General features: G+C 46.0%; 1 long non-coding RNA gene across 1 annotated transcript; it reads right to left on the bottom strand.

Annotated features, from left to right (window-relative positions):
• Nucleotides 1-877: 877 nt before the first annotated feature.
• Nucleotides 878-15,019, bottom strand: LOC135050721 (uncharacterized). The gene is made up of 3 exons (XR_010241765.1): nucleotides 14,833-15,019; nucleotides 8,344-8,496; nucleotides 878-1,305 (listed from the first exon to the last, which is right to left on the bottom strand). It is a non-coding gene; the product is annotated as an uncharacterized LOC135050721 (long non-coding RNA).
• Nucleotides 15,020-15,265: the final 246 nt, after the last annotated feature.

Here is a 15,265-nt window from a genome sequence, read left to right as displayed (position 1 = left end):
GGAAAGCATGTATGCCCGCAGTATGTGCGCTCTTGCAAAGGTGTGTATTGTGCGGACATGGATGGCCCCGCGTCCTCCCACGATACCTGCTTTCAAAGGATTGGTAAACGATACTCTATTAAAAGAACGCTATGTATATATGAAATATAATGCCCTTACCAAATACGAGAAGATATGGTCTCCCTGGATCAATTCCACATACTCCTCCCTTGCCCTTCAGATTTAGAGGGCACCGGCTTTCGCTGCGGTGCGCTATTTGGGCCCTGGGGCGCTGGGCCGAACCTTTATCTCTCCTTTAACGTAGTTGTTTAACTATCTAGCTGCCACACCACACCATACACACCTTAGCTTGACTAGGCTTGAGTTTGTTTCAGGGGGTTTTGTTCGGGGGTAGAGGGGTTGTGGGCTATACAAGGCCTACTAGACGGGGTAATTACAATAAAGGTTTGGGGAGAAAATATCTAAAATGTTAAGTATGTGAATCATGATCTGTTTACAGACTTCAGAAAATATGTATATTGTGGGAAGACTGCACGGGAATAGCAATACGGGGAATGTCATTCGTATATGTATACCCTTGGAGACAAGTATGATTCAGAAATTGTGTAATACCAAATGTGCTTCCCAGTGTACACTGAAATGTCGGTATCTTTACTATGCTGTTGAATAAAAATTACTCTATTCAAAAAAAAAATAATGTTTTGGTAATTGATTCACTAAAAATGCCTGTGTTTAAGGTAATAAATTAATCACACGCAATATGTGTATGGTTTCATTAGCTAATGAGTGACAGTGTAAGCTATACATTTTATTGGCTAACTGTAAACAACATGAGAAATAACAAGCAATAACGCAACACAAACAGAATTAAGTCCTATAAAACATTTTATAATAGTGGTTAGGCAAGGTTATTTATGACTAAATAATACTTACCGTTAAAATAACGCAGAATCACTTCTTGCCTTACCTGCCTCCCTACATCTGTACTCATACTGTCGCCAGATGTTTCTAACTCACCTACTTGCTGACTGTTTTCTTCATCAACAACATGTGGCAGATGTTGGCGCAAACACATGTTATGAAGAAAACAGCAGCAGAATACAATCCTAGTCACCTTTGAGGGACTATACAACAAAAGCCCTGCAGACTTATCCAGACACCGAAACCTAGATTTCAGCACCCCAAAACATCTTTCTATCACATTCCGCGTGGACTTATGTGCATTATTATAATTGTGTTCAGCAGGAGAATCAGGTTGGGACAATGGAGTAAGGAGCCAAGAGTAGCAGCCATAACCACCATCACCTGAAAGACAGATATAGGCAACATTAGGACATGTGGTTTATGTGAAATAAAATAAAACAATGAGGAGGTTGAAGTTACCACACATACACACAATACACTTGGAACATACCCAGCAGCCAGCCATCAGGCATTTGTCTGGCCACAAACTTAGCAAAGAGGGATGACTGACTGAGGATGAAGGAGTCATGGCAGACGCCAGGGTAACCCGCAACAACACTCATCATTTTTAAATTTGCATCACAAACCACCTGGACATTAGTGGATTGGCCCAGATGTCTATTGGTATAAATATATTGCCTGCCCCTAGGTGGTCTCAGATCAACGTGTGTGCAATCTATGGCACCCAGCACATTGGGCATGCCAACAAGCTCATAGAAAGCTACCCTGACTGCATGCCACTGCGACTCCTGGGTAGGGAAGCCGATAGAGGCATCTATGTGGGGATCCAAGACATCCAAAACCTGAGAGGACATTACAAAATATAAGGTGAGTGTCATGACCTGTAATAAATAAAATACTGTGTTATATTACATAACAGAAGCACCACTTAGACATAGACGTGTATGTATGTTTTAACTCACCTGAATTAAATATTTTGAAAAGGTTGGCTGTGAGATACCAATTACATCGCCAGTCACAGCCTGGAAGCTGCCAGTAGCCATAAAATGCTACACAGCCAGGAGTTTGTGCAGGCCTGAGACAGAGCGAGAGCGTGCTGTCTCAGGGTCTAGGTCCAGTTTGACAAGGTCATACAGACGGAAAATGTTGATTCTATTTAGCCGGAACATCTGTATAACCTGGTCCTCGGACAATGCGTTCAAGTTTAAACGCCTCCTAAAAAAACTAGGCCTGCGCAGCCTCCGCGGCACCTGTACAACCTGCTGACCATGTTCAGTTTCCTGGCCCTGGTTTATTGTAGCCTCATGGAGCAGTCTCAGGTATCCCCCAGCAAACAAGAAATCAGTACTACACACGGCAGCAGCCATTTCAGAGTGAGAGATTTGAAAAATGTGCTTGGGTCCCTTTTAAAGGTCAAAAAATTCAGGTGTGAGTAATGTATAATTGGAAACACATGTAAACACGCTTCTCAAAAGCAGGTCTACTTTTTTTTAGGCTTTTTTTACGATTTGTATTTTTTCACGGCCGCAAATGCATTTTCACGGTAGAGATTTCAAATACGAATGCATAGTAAATGACCGAGTTCTATACCTAAACAGCCGCGTTTGACCGATGGTGTATTCATTCGTATTTTTACTACACAGCCGTAAAAGAAATACGAATGCCCTCATCACTGCCGAGATTTGAGTTTAGTAAATTCCCGAGATGACACTTGGAACAAAAAACACCAAATCGGTCAAAATCGGCAGCTTAGTAAATATACCCCAATAAGTGCGAACCTTGATCAGGGTAAGGAGGTGGATGTAATCTTTTTAGACTTTGCCAAAGCTTTCGACACTGTACCACACATGCGTCTTATCTATAAGCTACAAGAAATAGGGCTAGGGAGCACAATATGCACTTGGGTCAGTAATTGGTTAGATAATAGGGAGCAGCGCGTTGTGGTCAATGGATCATTTTCAAATTGGACTAAAGTACTAAGTGGTGTGCCACAAGGGTCTGTACTCGGACCACTTTTGTTCAACATTTTCATCAACGACCTAACAGTAGGTCTAGAGAGCATGGTGTAAATTTTCGCAGACGATACCAAATTGTGTAAGGTTATAAATACGGAGGGGGATGCTGAGTCTCTTCAGAACTACTCAACTAAACTGGAAGCATGGGCAGCAAAATGGAGAATGAGGTTCAACACAGACAAGTGTAAGGTAATGCACTGTGGGGGCAAGACCAAAAATAACACCTACATACTAAATGGGGTAATATTAGGGGATTCTGTACTGGAAAAAGACCTAGGGGTTCACATAGATAACAAATTAAGCAGCAGTACCCAAAGTAGGAGTGCAGCAAAGAAGGCTAATAAAATATTAGCATGCATAAAACGGGGAATTGATGCAAAAGACGAGAGTATTATACTCCCATTATATAAATCACTAGTGAGGCCACATCTTGAATACTGTGTGCAATTTTGGGCACCATATTACAAAAAGGATATCCTGGAGCTAGAAAAGGTTCAGAGGCGATCGACCAAACTAATCAAGGGCATGGAGACGCTGGAATACGAGGAAGGCTTGCAAGGCTAGGCATGTTTACATTGGAAAAGAGGAGACTAAGAGGGGACATGATCAACATCTACAAATATATAAGGGGTCAATACACAGAGCTTGGGAGGGACCTGTTTTCTGTAAGATCAGCACAGAGGACACGTGGTCACTCGCTTAGATTAGAGGAGTTTCCACACATTGAGGCGAAAAGGTTTTTTCACAGTAAGGACAATACATGTTTGGAATTCCCTGCCTGAGAGAGTAGTAATGGCGGACTCAGTCAACACCTTTAAGAATAAATTCCTATTGGATACAAATATTTAGGGTTATGGTGCGTAGGCACGCATTATAGTTAATATAACTAGTCCTAACATAGTGGGTAATTCTGAGTTGATCGCAGCAGCAAGTTTGTTAGCAATTGGGCAAAACCATGTGCACTGCAGGGGGGGGGGGGCAGAAATAACATGTGCAGAGAGAGTTATATTTCGGTGGGTTATATTGTTTCTGTGCAGGGTAAATACTGGCTGCTTTATTTTTACACTGCAATTTAGATTTCAGTTTGAACACACCAGACCCAAATCTAACTCTCTCTGCACATGTTACATCTGCCCCCCCTGCAGTGCACATGGTTTTGCCCAACTGCTAACAAATTTGCTGCTGAGATCAACTCAGAATTAGGGTCATAAAAATAACTAGTCCTATAATAAGACTACACAGGAGACCACAAATAGGTTGAACTCGATGGACAATTGTCTTTTTTCAACCTTACTATGTTACTATGTTATGTTTTGTGAAATCTCTTTTAATAACATCCAAAATTGACTCCATACGTCAGGACATCACATCTCACCTAAAAACCAGCAACCAGCCATCTCCTATTCCTTACCACCCCTCTCCTTCCCTCTTACCAACTCTGAATTCTTTCTCCCATGTATCTGGTGAGGAAGTCATGGCCCTCATTCGTTCCTCAACCCCCTCCACCTCCCCACTTCCCCTCCCGCCTCCTCCGCTACCTCTCTCTCTTTGCCTGCTCCCATCTTGCCCACCTCCTCAATCTCTCCCTCTCATAAGGCGCTGTCCCCTCTTACTTCAAGCATGCACGTGTCTCCCCTATTCTTAAAAAACCTACCCTTAATCCACACACTCTCTCCATCTATCGACTCATCTCTCTCCTTCCTTTTGCCTCCAAACTCCTTGAGCGTATTGTCTATAGCCGCCTGACTACCTTTCTTTCCTCCCACTCACTACTTGACCCATTCCAGTCTGGCTTCCGTCCTCTCCACTCCACTGAAACTGCCCTCACAAAAGTCTGCAATGATCTCCTATCTGCTAAATCCAAGGGTCACTACTCTTTGCTTATTCTTCTTGACCTCTCTGCTGCTTTTGACACTGTGGACCACCCTCTCCTTCTGCAAATCCTTCACTCCCTTGGTCTGCGTGACACTGCCCTCTCCTGGCTCTCTTCCTACCTCTCTGATCATTCCTTCTCTGTCTCCTCTCATGGCTCCACCTCCCCCACTTCCACTAACTGTAGGTGTCCCCCAAGGATCTGTTCTTGGTCCTCTTCTTTTCTCTCTCTACACATCCTCCTTAGCAGATATCATTAGCTCTTTTGACTTACAATATCATCTCTATGCTGATAATACTCAAATCTACCTTTCCTCCCCTGACCTCTCTCCTGCTCTCCTCACTCGTGTATCCAACTGTCTCTCTACTATCTCTTCCTGGATGTCTCAGCGCTTTCTTAAACTTAACATGTCTAAGACTGAGCTGATCATCTTCCCACCCTCCCACACAACCTCACCTCCCACAATTTCACTATCTATAGATAGCACTACTATCTCCTCTAGCCCCCAAGTGCGCTGTCTTGGAGTAATCCTAGACTCCTCCCTCTCCTTCAAACCACACATTTAGCACCTATCACAAACCTGTCATTTTCATCTCAAATATATTTCCAGGATCAGACCCTTTCTCACCCAGGATGCCACTAAGACCCTTATCCACTTACTGGTCATCTCCAGACTGGACTACTGTAATCTCCTCCTAACTGGCATCCCTAACACATACATCTCTCCACTCCAATCTATCCTCAATATTGCTGCCCGGATCATCTTCCTCACCAAACACACTACACCCACCTCAAGTCTTTTACTAGCCCTTCACTGGCTCCCCTTCCCCTTCAGAATCCATTTCAAGCTTCTCACACTCACTTACAAAGCCCTCACTCACTCCTCTCCCAGTTACATCTCTGACCTTATCTCCCTTTACACTCCCGCCCGTCCTCTTCGCTCTGCTATTGCACGCCACCTCTCCTGCTCTCTGATTACCTCCTCTCACTCCTACCTCCAAGATTTTGCACGTGCTGCTCCCTTTTTCTGGAATTCTCTACCTCTCCCCCTAAGACTCTCCACCTCTCTACAAAACTTTAAGCGGGCTCTCAAGACACACTTCTTCACCAAGCCCAGCCGTCTCTCATCTTAAGCCATCTGTGGCCCACGCTCACTTTCTACCCCATCTGTGTCACCCCTGTCTGTGTGCCCCTCCCCTTTAGAATGTAAGCTCTCACGAGTAGGGTCCTCTTCCCTCAAGTGCTTTTACGTCTCTTACTTAACTTATCTTCTTTTCAATAATCCCTTTGATGGAACCAAATCCTTCGGTTTTCTGCCACCCTGATACTTATTAAGTGCTGTTTACTGACGAAGCTACAGTATGTCTATATACCCTGTACTTGTCCTATATTTTATTGAACTGTAAGTTACTGTCTTTATGTTTTGCTTATTTGTCTACTCTGTAATTGGGCGCTGCGGATCCCATGTGGCGCCATATAAATAAAGGATAATAATAATAATAATAATAATAATAATTAACCAATATCTAAGATGTACACTGTGTATTTGGATGCTGCTAGCACAGAATTGCACATTTCTACTCATAGGTGTCAGAAAACAGTTAGGGGGGGGAGGGGGCACCAATCATTTGAGAGGTGCCAATCAATGTGCTTGGTCACAAAGTACTATCAAGGGTTAGCACAGGCAGAGTGCCTGTAGTCTCTGTATGAAGAAAGCCCCCCTCTGGTTGCTCCACTTCCTCCATCCCCACAGCCCTTCTCCACCTGCTTCGTGGGCACTCCTCCCCCGTGCACCTAGCTCCGGACCCCACAGTGTGGCTAGTTACTCTGGGCAGGCCTCTCCTGTGGGACCAGCCCTATGCCCTTCTCACCTCCCACTTCATATGTTCCTTCCTCCCCACTTTCCCCTCAGCTCCCCCTCCTCCCCCCTACCCAAACATCCCCCACTGCCCAACCCACCCATTTCCCCACCAGGTTCAGCTGAAAATATACCCTGTAAGAGGGAACAGCGTAATCTCATTACCCTACATGTACATTTTCAGACAGGGTGGGAGTACTGTATAAGTGAATCCTCCGGATCCCTCCTCAAGAACAGCCAGATACTTATCCATCATGCAATATGCAAAATGACCCCAAACATACAGCCAATACCACTGAGAACTATCTTCAGTGTAAAGAAGAACAAGGAGTCCTGGAAGTGATTATATGGTCCAAACAGAGCCCTGATCTCAACACCATCAAGTCTGCCTGTAATCACATGAAGTGACAGAAGGATTTGAGTAAGCCTACATCCACACAAGATCTGTGGTTAGCTCTCCAAGATGTTTGGATCAACCTAACTGCCGAATTCCTTCATAAATTGTGCAAGTGTACCTAGAAGAATTGATGCTGCTTTGATTTAGATCTCTCGTCTGTTGATTCACTTTGCCTTTTGTTAATTTAAAAAAATAAACTATTAACACTTCTATTTCTGCATATTTTTCACATCTGCATAACATTTTTGCACAGCACTGTGCAAAAATATAGGCTCCGAAAGTAACTGTCGCTTGTGCTGGATAGTCCTGAGCCCTCTGGATCACAGCGGCCTGCGTAATAAAACACTTATAGGGCCCCTGTATAACTGAAAATGGACCCTGGTTACAAGAAGCATACATTAGAATCAATCAAGCAGTAATTTGACAATGAGGGAAATGAGCCATAAAGGTTAAATGTGATAGTAGGACATTAGCATTGATGTTTCCACTATGCAAGACATGCATAGATCTTCGTTGAAGAGGACTGCTGCTGGCTGGGCTGCTGGCTCCCTTGCCTCTGAGTCCCTGCTTCCTTGTACTAGCTGCCACGTGCATGCGCCGTCGCGGCAACAGTACTGTGCATGCGCAGATTCCCGGCTTCTATGGACTGCATCGGCTGCAGCCCATAAAAGCTGCCTAGAGCTGACCGAAAGGCTCTCTGATATTCGCAGCCCGGTCTGGCAGTCCCAGAGGGAGGAAACACCTCCCAATGGGACTGCCTGTAGTGTCTCTGACTGGCAGGAAGGATTTCCAATAGGAAGTAACTGCCAGTCACAGTGAAGATAGTGCAGTGTCACGGACTGCATCTGGCTTCACTGACACTGGGATGAGGTGGTGGATTTTACCTGATGGCCTGCAGTCCTGCAGCCCATAGGTAAAAACTGCCACTGAAGACATGACATCTTGAAGTCCACCTCTGTGCAAGATGAAAATTACTTTCCTCAATGATGTATGCAAGGAGCCTTACAAATATGCCTATAATGTTAATCTAAAGACCTGTTTTGCCATACAGATTCTTCTCACAGATCTCCAAACAAATTTCATGCTAATATATGAGGGTGAATAAACAAGTAAATGAAGAGAGAGAGAGAGAGAGAAAGAAAGAGAGAGCACTAAGGTGCGGCACTCAGGATATTATAATAGAAAAACGACACACATCCAGTGTAATATCAATGTTTCAATCTTATTCAAAGATTGTCATCAGGATACATCAAACAAATACAATAGCACAACTCACCCATACTTGTACCCGTCACGAGTGAATGCGAGTTCGCCATTCGCGCCAGAATGACAGCGGCGTCCACACAAATTACGTAATTGCGCATAGACACAATGCACGTCCACCTCCATTGTGTACCATCACCATGGCAACCAGATACCAGATGCCGCACTGAAATGTCAATATACATCGCAATTTAAGCCACAAGTATAACTATACTAAGCACAGTGTAGCCAATAATAAACAATGGAAGATTTAGAACAAATCCACAAGAGTAATGTTAGTTAGTGCAAAAAAAATGAATAAAAATAATAAGATTTTACTCACCGGTAAATCTATTTCTCGTAGTCCGTAGTGGATGCTGGGAACTCCGAAAGGACCATGGGGAATAGCGGCTCCGCAGGAGACTGGGCACAACTAAAGAAAGCTTTTAGGTCACCTGGTGTGCACTGGCTCCTCCCACTATGACCCTCCTCCAAGCCTCAGTTAGGACACTGTGCCCGGACGAGCTGACATAATAAGGAAGGATTTTGAATCCCGGGTAAGACTCTTACCAGCCACACCAATCACACCGTATAACTCGTGATACCATACCCAGTTTAACAGTATGAAAACAACTGAGCCTCTCAACAGATGGCTCAACAATAACCCTTTAGTTAACAATAACTATGTACAAGTATTGCAGACAATCCGCACTTGGGACGGGCGCCCAGCATCCACTACGCACTACGAGAAATAGATTTACCGGTGAGTAAAATCTTATTTTCTCTGACGTCCTAGTGGATGCTGGGAACTCCGAAAGGACCATGGGGATTATACCAAAGCTCCCAAACGGGCGGGAGAGTGCGGATGACTCTGCAGCACCGAATGAGAGAACTCAAGGTCCTCCTCAGCCAGGGTATCAAATTTGTAGAATTTTGCAAACGTGTTTGCCCCTGACCAAGTAGCAGCTCGGCAAAGTTGTAAAGCCGAGACCCCTCGGGCAGCCGCCCAAGATGAGCCCACCTTCCTTGTGGAATGGGCTTTTACTGATTTAGGATGCGGCAGTACAGCCGCAGAATGCGCCAGCAGAATTGTGCTACAAATCCATCGAGCAATAGTCTGCTTAGAAGCAGGAGCACCCAGCTTGTTGGGTGCATACAGGATAAATAGCGAGTCAGTTTTCCTGACTCTAGCCGTCCTGGAAACATACATTTTCAAGGCCCTGACTACGTCCAGCAACTTGGAATCCTCCAAGTCCCTAGTAGCCGCAGGCACCACAATAGGTTGGTTCAAGTGAAAAGCTGATACCACCTTAGGGAGAAACTGGGGACGAGTCCTCAATTCTGCCCTATCCATATGGAAAATCAGATAAGGGCTTTTACATGACAAAGCCGCCAATTCTGACACACGCCTGGCTGAAGCCAAGGCCAATAACATGACCACTTTCCACGTGTGATATTTTAGATCCACGGTTTTAAGTGGCTCAAACCAATGTGATTTTAAGAAACTCAACACCACGTTGAGATCCCAAGGTGCCACTGGAGGCACAAAAGGGGGCTGAATATGCAGCACTCCCTTAACAAACGTCTGAACTTCAGGTAGTGAAGCTAGTTCTTTCTGGAAGAAAATCGACAGAGCCGAGATCTGTACCTTAATGGAGCCTAATTTCAGGCCCATAGTCACTCCTGCTTGTAGGAAATGCAGAAAACGACCCAGTTGAAATTCCTCTGTTGGGGCCTTTTTGGCCTCACACCAAGCAACATACATCCGCCATATGCGGTGATAATGCTTTGCAGTTACATCTTTCCTGGCTTTAATCAGCGTAGGAATGACTTCCTCCGGAATGCCCTTTTCCTTCAGGATCCGGCGTTCAACCGCCATGCCGTCAAACGCAGCCGCGGTAAGTCTTGGAACAGACAGGGCCCCTGCTGCAGCAGGTCCTGTCTGAGCGGCAGAGGCCATGGGTCCTCTGAGATCATCTCTTGAAGTTCCGGGTACCACGCTCGTCTTGGCCAATCCGGAACCACGAGTATTGTTCTTACTCCTCGTTTTCTTATTATTCTCAGTACCCTTGGTATGAGAGGCAGAGGAGGGAACACATAAACTGACTGGTACATCCACGGTGTCACTAGAGCGTCCACAGCTATCGCCTGAGGGTCCCTCGACCTGGCGCAATATATCTCTAGTTTTTTGTTTAGGCGGGACGCCATCATGTCCACCTGTGGCCTTTCCCAACGGTTTACCAACAGTTGGAAGACTTCTGGATGAAGTCCCCACTCTCCCGGGTGTAGGTCGTGTCCGCTGAGGAAGTCTGCTTCCCAGTTGTCCACTCCCGGAATGAACACTGCTGACAGTGCTAAGACGTGATTTTCCGCCCATCGGAGAATCCTTGTGGCTTCTGCCATCGCCATCCTGCTTCTTGTGCCGCCCCGTCGGTTTACATGGGCGACTGCCGTGATGTTGTCTGATTGGATCAGTACCGGCTGGTTTTGAAGCAGAGGCCTTGCCAGACTTAGGGCATTGTAAATGGCCCTCAGTTCCAGAATATTTATGTATAGGGACGACTCCTGACTTGACCAAAGTCCTTGGAAATTTCTTCCCTGTGTGACTGCCCCCCAGCCTCGAAGGCTGGCATCCGTGGTTACCAGGACCCAGTCCTGTATGCCGAATCTGCGGCCCTCTTGAAGATGAGCACTCTGCAGCCACCACAGTAGAGATACCCTGGTCCTTGGAGACAGGGTTATCAGCCGATGCATCTGAAGATGCGATCCCGACCACTTGTCCAAGAGGTCCCACTGAAAAGTTCTTGCATGGAACCTGCCGAATGGAATTTTGCTTCGTAAGAAGCTACCATTTTTCCCAGGACTCGTGTGCAGTGATGCACCGATACCTGTTTTGGTTTCAGGAGGTCTCTGACTAGAGATGACAGCTCCTTGGCTTTCTCCTGCGGGAGAAACACTTTTTTCTGTTCTGTGTCCAGAACCATCCCCAGGAACAGTAGGCGTGTGGTAGGAACCAGCTGTGACTTTGGAATGTATAGAATCCATCCGTGCTGTTGTAGCACTTCCCGAGATAGTGCTACTCCGACCAACAACTGCTCCTTGGACCTCGCCTTTATAAGGAGATCGTCCAAGTACGGGATAATTAAAACTTCCTTTCTCGAAGGAGTATAATAATTTCTGCCATTACCTTGGTAAAGACCCTCGGTGCCGTGGACAGTCCAAACGGCAGTGTTTGGAATTGGTAATGGCAATCCTGTACCACAAATCTGAGGTACTCCTGGTGAGGATGGTAAATGGGGACATGTAGGTAAGCCTCCTTGATGTCCAGGGATACCATGTAATCCCCCTCCTCAAGGCTTGCAATAATCGCCCTGAGCGATTCCATCTTGAACTTGAATTTTTTTTTATGTATGTGTTCAAGGATTTCAAATATAAAATGGGTCTCACCGAACCGTCCGGTTTCGGTACCACAAACAGTGTGGAATAGTAACCCCGCCCTTGTTGAAGTAGGGGCAACTTGACTATCACCTGCTGGGAATACAGCTTGTGATTTGCCTCTAGCACAGTCTCCCTGCCTGAGGGAGTTGTCGGCAAGGCAGATTTGAGGAAACGGCGGGGGGGAGACGCCTCGAATTCCAGCTTGTACCCCTGAAATACTACTTGAAGGATCTAGGGTTCCACCTGTGAGCGAGCCCACTGATCGCTGAAATTTTTGAGGCGGCCCCCCACCGTACCTGGCTACGCCTGTGGAGCCCCCCCGTCATGCGGTGGACTCAGAGGAAGAATTTTGATTCTGGGAACTGGCTGACTGGTGCAGCTTTTTCCCTCTTCCCTCGTTTTACACGCTTGCATTTCTGAAGCCGAAAGGACTGTACCTGATAATACAGTGCTTTCTGAGGCTGTGAGGAAACCTGAGGTAAAAAATTTTCTTCCCAGCTGTTGCTGTGGATACGAGGTCCCAGAGACCATCCCCAAACAATTCCTCACCCTTATAAGGCTCTATGTGCCTTTTAAAGTCAGCATCACCTGTCCAGTGTCGGGTCTCTAATAACTTCCTGACCGAATGGACATTGCATTAATTCTGGATGCCAGCCGGCAAAATATCCCTCTGTGCATCCCTCATATATAAGACGACGTCTTATGTTCGCAAAATAGTATCCCTGTTTGACAGGGTTACAGACCACGCTGCAGCAGCACTATCTGCAGGTCTCAGTCTAGTACCTGAGTGTGTAAATACAGACTTCAGGATAGCCTCCTGCTTTTTATCAGCAGGTACCTTCAAAGTGGCCGTATCCTAAGACGGCAGTGCCACCTTTTTTGACAAACATGTGAGCGCCTTATCCACCCTAGGGGATATCTCCCAGCGTAACTTATCCTCTGGCGGGAAAGGGTACGCCTCAGTAACTTTTTAGAAATTACCAGTTTCTTATCGGGGGAACCCACGCTTTTTCACACTTCATTCACTCATTTGATGGGGGAACAAAACACTGGCTGCTTTTTCTCCCCAAACATAAAACCCTTTTTTAGTGGTACTTGGGTTAATGTCGGAAATGTGTAACACATTTTTTATTGCCGGGATCATGTAACGGATGTTCCTAGTGGATTGTGTATATGTCTCAACCTCGTCGACACTGGAGTCAGACTCCGTGTCGACATCTGTGTCTGCCATCTGAGGGAGCGGGCGTTTTTGAGCCCCTGATGGCCTTTGAGACGCCTGGGCAGGCGCGGGCTGAGAAGCCGGCTGTCCCATAGCTGTTACGTCATCCAGCCTTTTATGTAAGGAGTTGACACTGTCGGTTTATACCTTCCACCTATCCATCCACTCTGGTGTCGGCCCCAAAGGGGGCGACATCACATTTATCGGCATCTGCTCTGCCATCACATTAGCCTCCTCATCAAACATGTCGACACAGCCGTACCGACACACTGCACACACACAGGGAATGCTCTGACTGAGGACAGGACCCCACACAGCCCTTTGGGGAGACAGAGAGAGAGTATGCCAGCACACACCAGAGCGCTATATAATTTAGGGATTAACACTATATTGAGTGAATTTTTCCCAATAGCTGCTTGTATATACAATATTGCGCCCAAATTTAGTGCCCCCCCTCTCTTTTTAACCCTTTGAGCCTGAAAACTACAGGGGAGAGCCTGGGGAGCTGTCTTCCAGTTGCACTGTGAAGAGAAAATGGCGCCAGTGTGCTGAGAGAGATAGCTCCGCCCCTTTTTCGCGGACTTTTCTCCCGCTTTTTTATGGATTCTGGCAGGGGTATTTATCACATATATAGCCTCTGGGGCTATATATTGTGATATATATGCCAGCCAAGGTGTTTTTATTGCTGCTCAGGGCGCCCCCCCCAGCGCCCTGCACCCTCAGTGACCGGAGTGTGAAGTGTGCATGAGGAGCAATGGCGCACAGCTGCAGTGCTGTGCGCTACCTTGGTGAAGACTGATGTCTTCTGCCGCCGATTTTCCGGACCTCTTCTTGCTTCTGGCTCTGTAAGGGGGACGGCGGCGCGGCTCCGGGACCGAACACCAAGGCCAGTTCCATGCGGTCGATCCCTCTGGAGCTAATGGTGTCCAGTAGCCTAAGCAGCCCAAGCTAGCTGCAAGCAGGTAGGTTCGCTTCTTCTCCCCTTAGTCCCTCGCTGCAGTGAGCCTGTTGCCAGCAGGTCTCACTGTAAAATAAAAAACCTAATTATATACTTTCTTTCTAGAAGCTCAGGAGAGCCCCTAGTGTGCATCCAACCTCGGCCGGGCACAAAATCTAACTGAGGCTTGGAGGTGGGTAATAGTGGGAGGAGCCAGTGCACACCAGGTGACCTAAAAGCTTTCTTTAGTTGTGCCCAGTCTCCTGCGGAGCCGCTATTCCCCATGGTCCTTTCGGAGTTCCCAGCATCCACTAGGACGTCAGAGAAATATACAAATCATTAAAAGCATGATAGTGAAAGCATGTCATTGAGCCTTCTGGGATGGATAACATCCAAACGATGTATCCACTCATTTTCACGTTTAATTAATAACGTATCTGTAACATCATTAGTAACATCATTCATGTGTTACCTTATACTGCACAGGACTATAGTGTATTCTCTACAGTGCATTGCTGCTATTAAACTAGTACATTATAATGCATGCACTAGTAATCTGCACGCTCTATTAGTTAGTCAAACCTCTGGAGACACCCCTAAACATGTGCCCCTCCAAATGTATTCCCCCGGTGGGCCCTTCATGCCCCAGTCCGACACTGTATATACTAGCTGAATACCTGTGCTTCGCTACGTAATTTCAAGTATAATCACAAAGAGATAAAAAGGAAATGTAAGCCAATTTAAATCTGCTTTTAAAATAGGCTCACTTGTGGTAGGATGTTGTTGAGAACTGGTAGCATCAAAATGCCCCTCCACGAACCCGAGAACACACCAAAACAATAAACTGATTTTATTGTACGGAAAATCTGTAGGGATATACCTAAAGTTAACTGGTTAGTTTATCACAGAAGATCAGCAATTAGACTTACAACAGGACATGCTCCGCCCGCCGCTGCCAATCTTTGTCACGCCACACCTCCAGATGGGCCTTCCCCGGATTCATGCTGTCAAAAGGCTGGTGCTGAGGAGAATAATCCACCTCCTTCTCTGCCCCGTCCTGCCTCTGATGCTGCAAAAAGATTGTTGTGCAATCCATTGAGGATCCTTTTCCAAGCTCACACCTGAATAAGGTAGTGGAAGGATATAGTAACAACTCTCCTGTATTGGTCATGATTCATTGTATTTCATTCATGTATGTAAAAATACTGTTTTAAAAGAGTACTTTTAAAATTTGAAAATAAATATTTGGTATCTTTTTACTGATTGCCCATTTGGCTTTTCTTGTCGGGTGATCTATTTTGGTGAGAGGGTGTTTTTGAAAGGATTGCCTTCCATTGTTGGAATAAAGACCGAAAGAACTGT

This window comes from Pseudophryne corroboree, chromosome 2 (genome assembly GCF_028390025.1).
Source record: "Pseudophryne corroboree isolate aPseCor3 chromosome 2, aPseCor3.hap2, whole genome shotgun sequence".
NCBI lineage: Eukaryota > Metazoa > Chordata > Amphibia > Anura > Myobatrachidae > Pseudophryne > Pseudophryne corroboree.
Note: the sequence above shows the minus strand (reverse complement) of the source record. Positions and strands in the feature narration are given on the sequence as shown.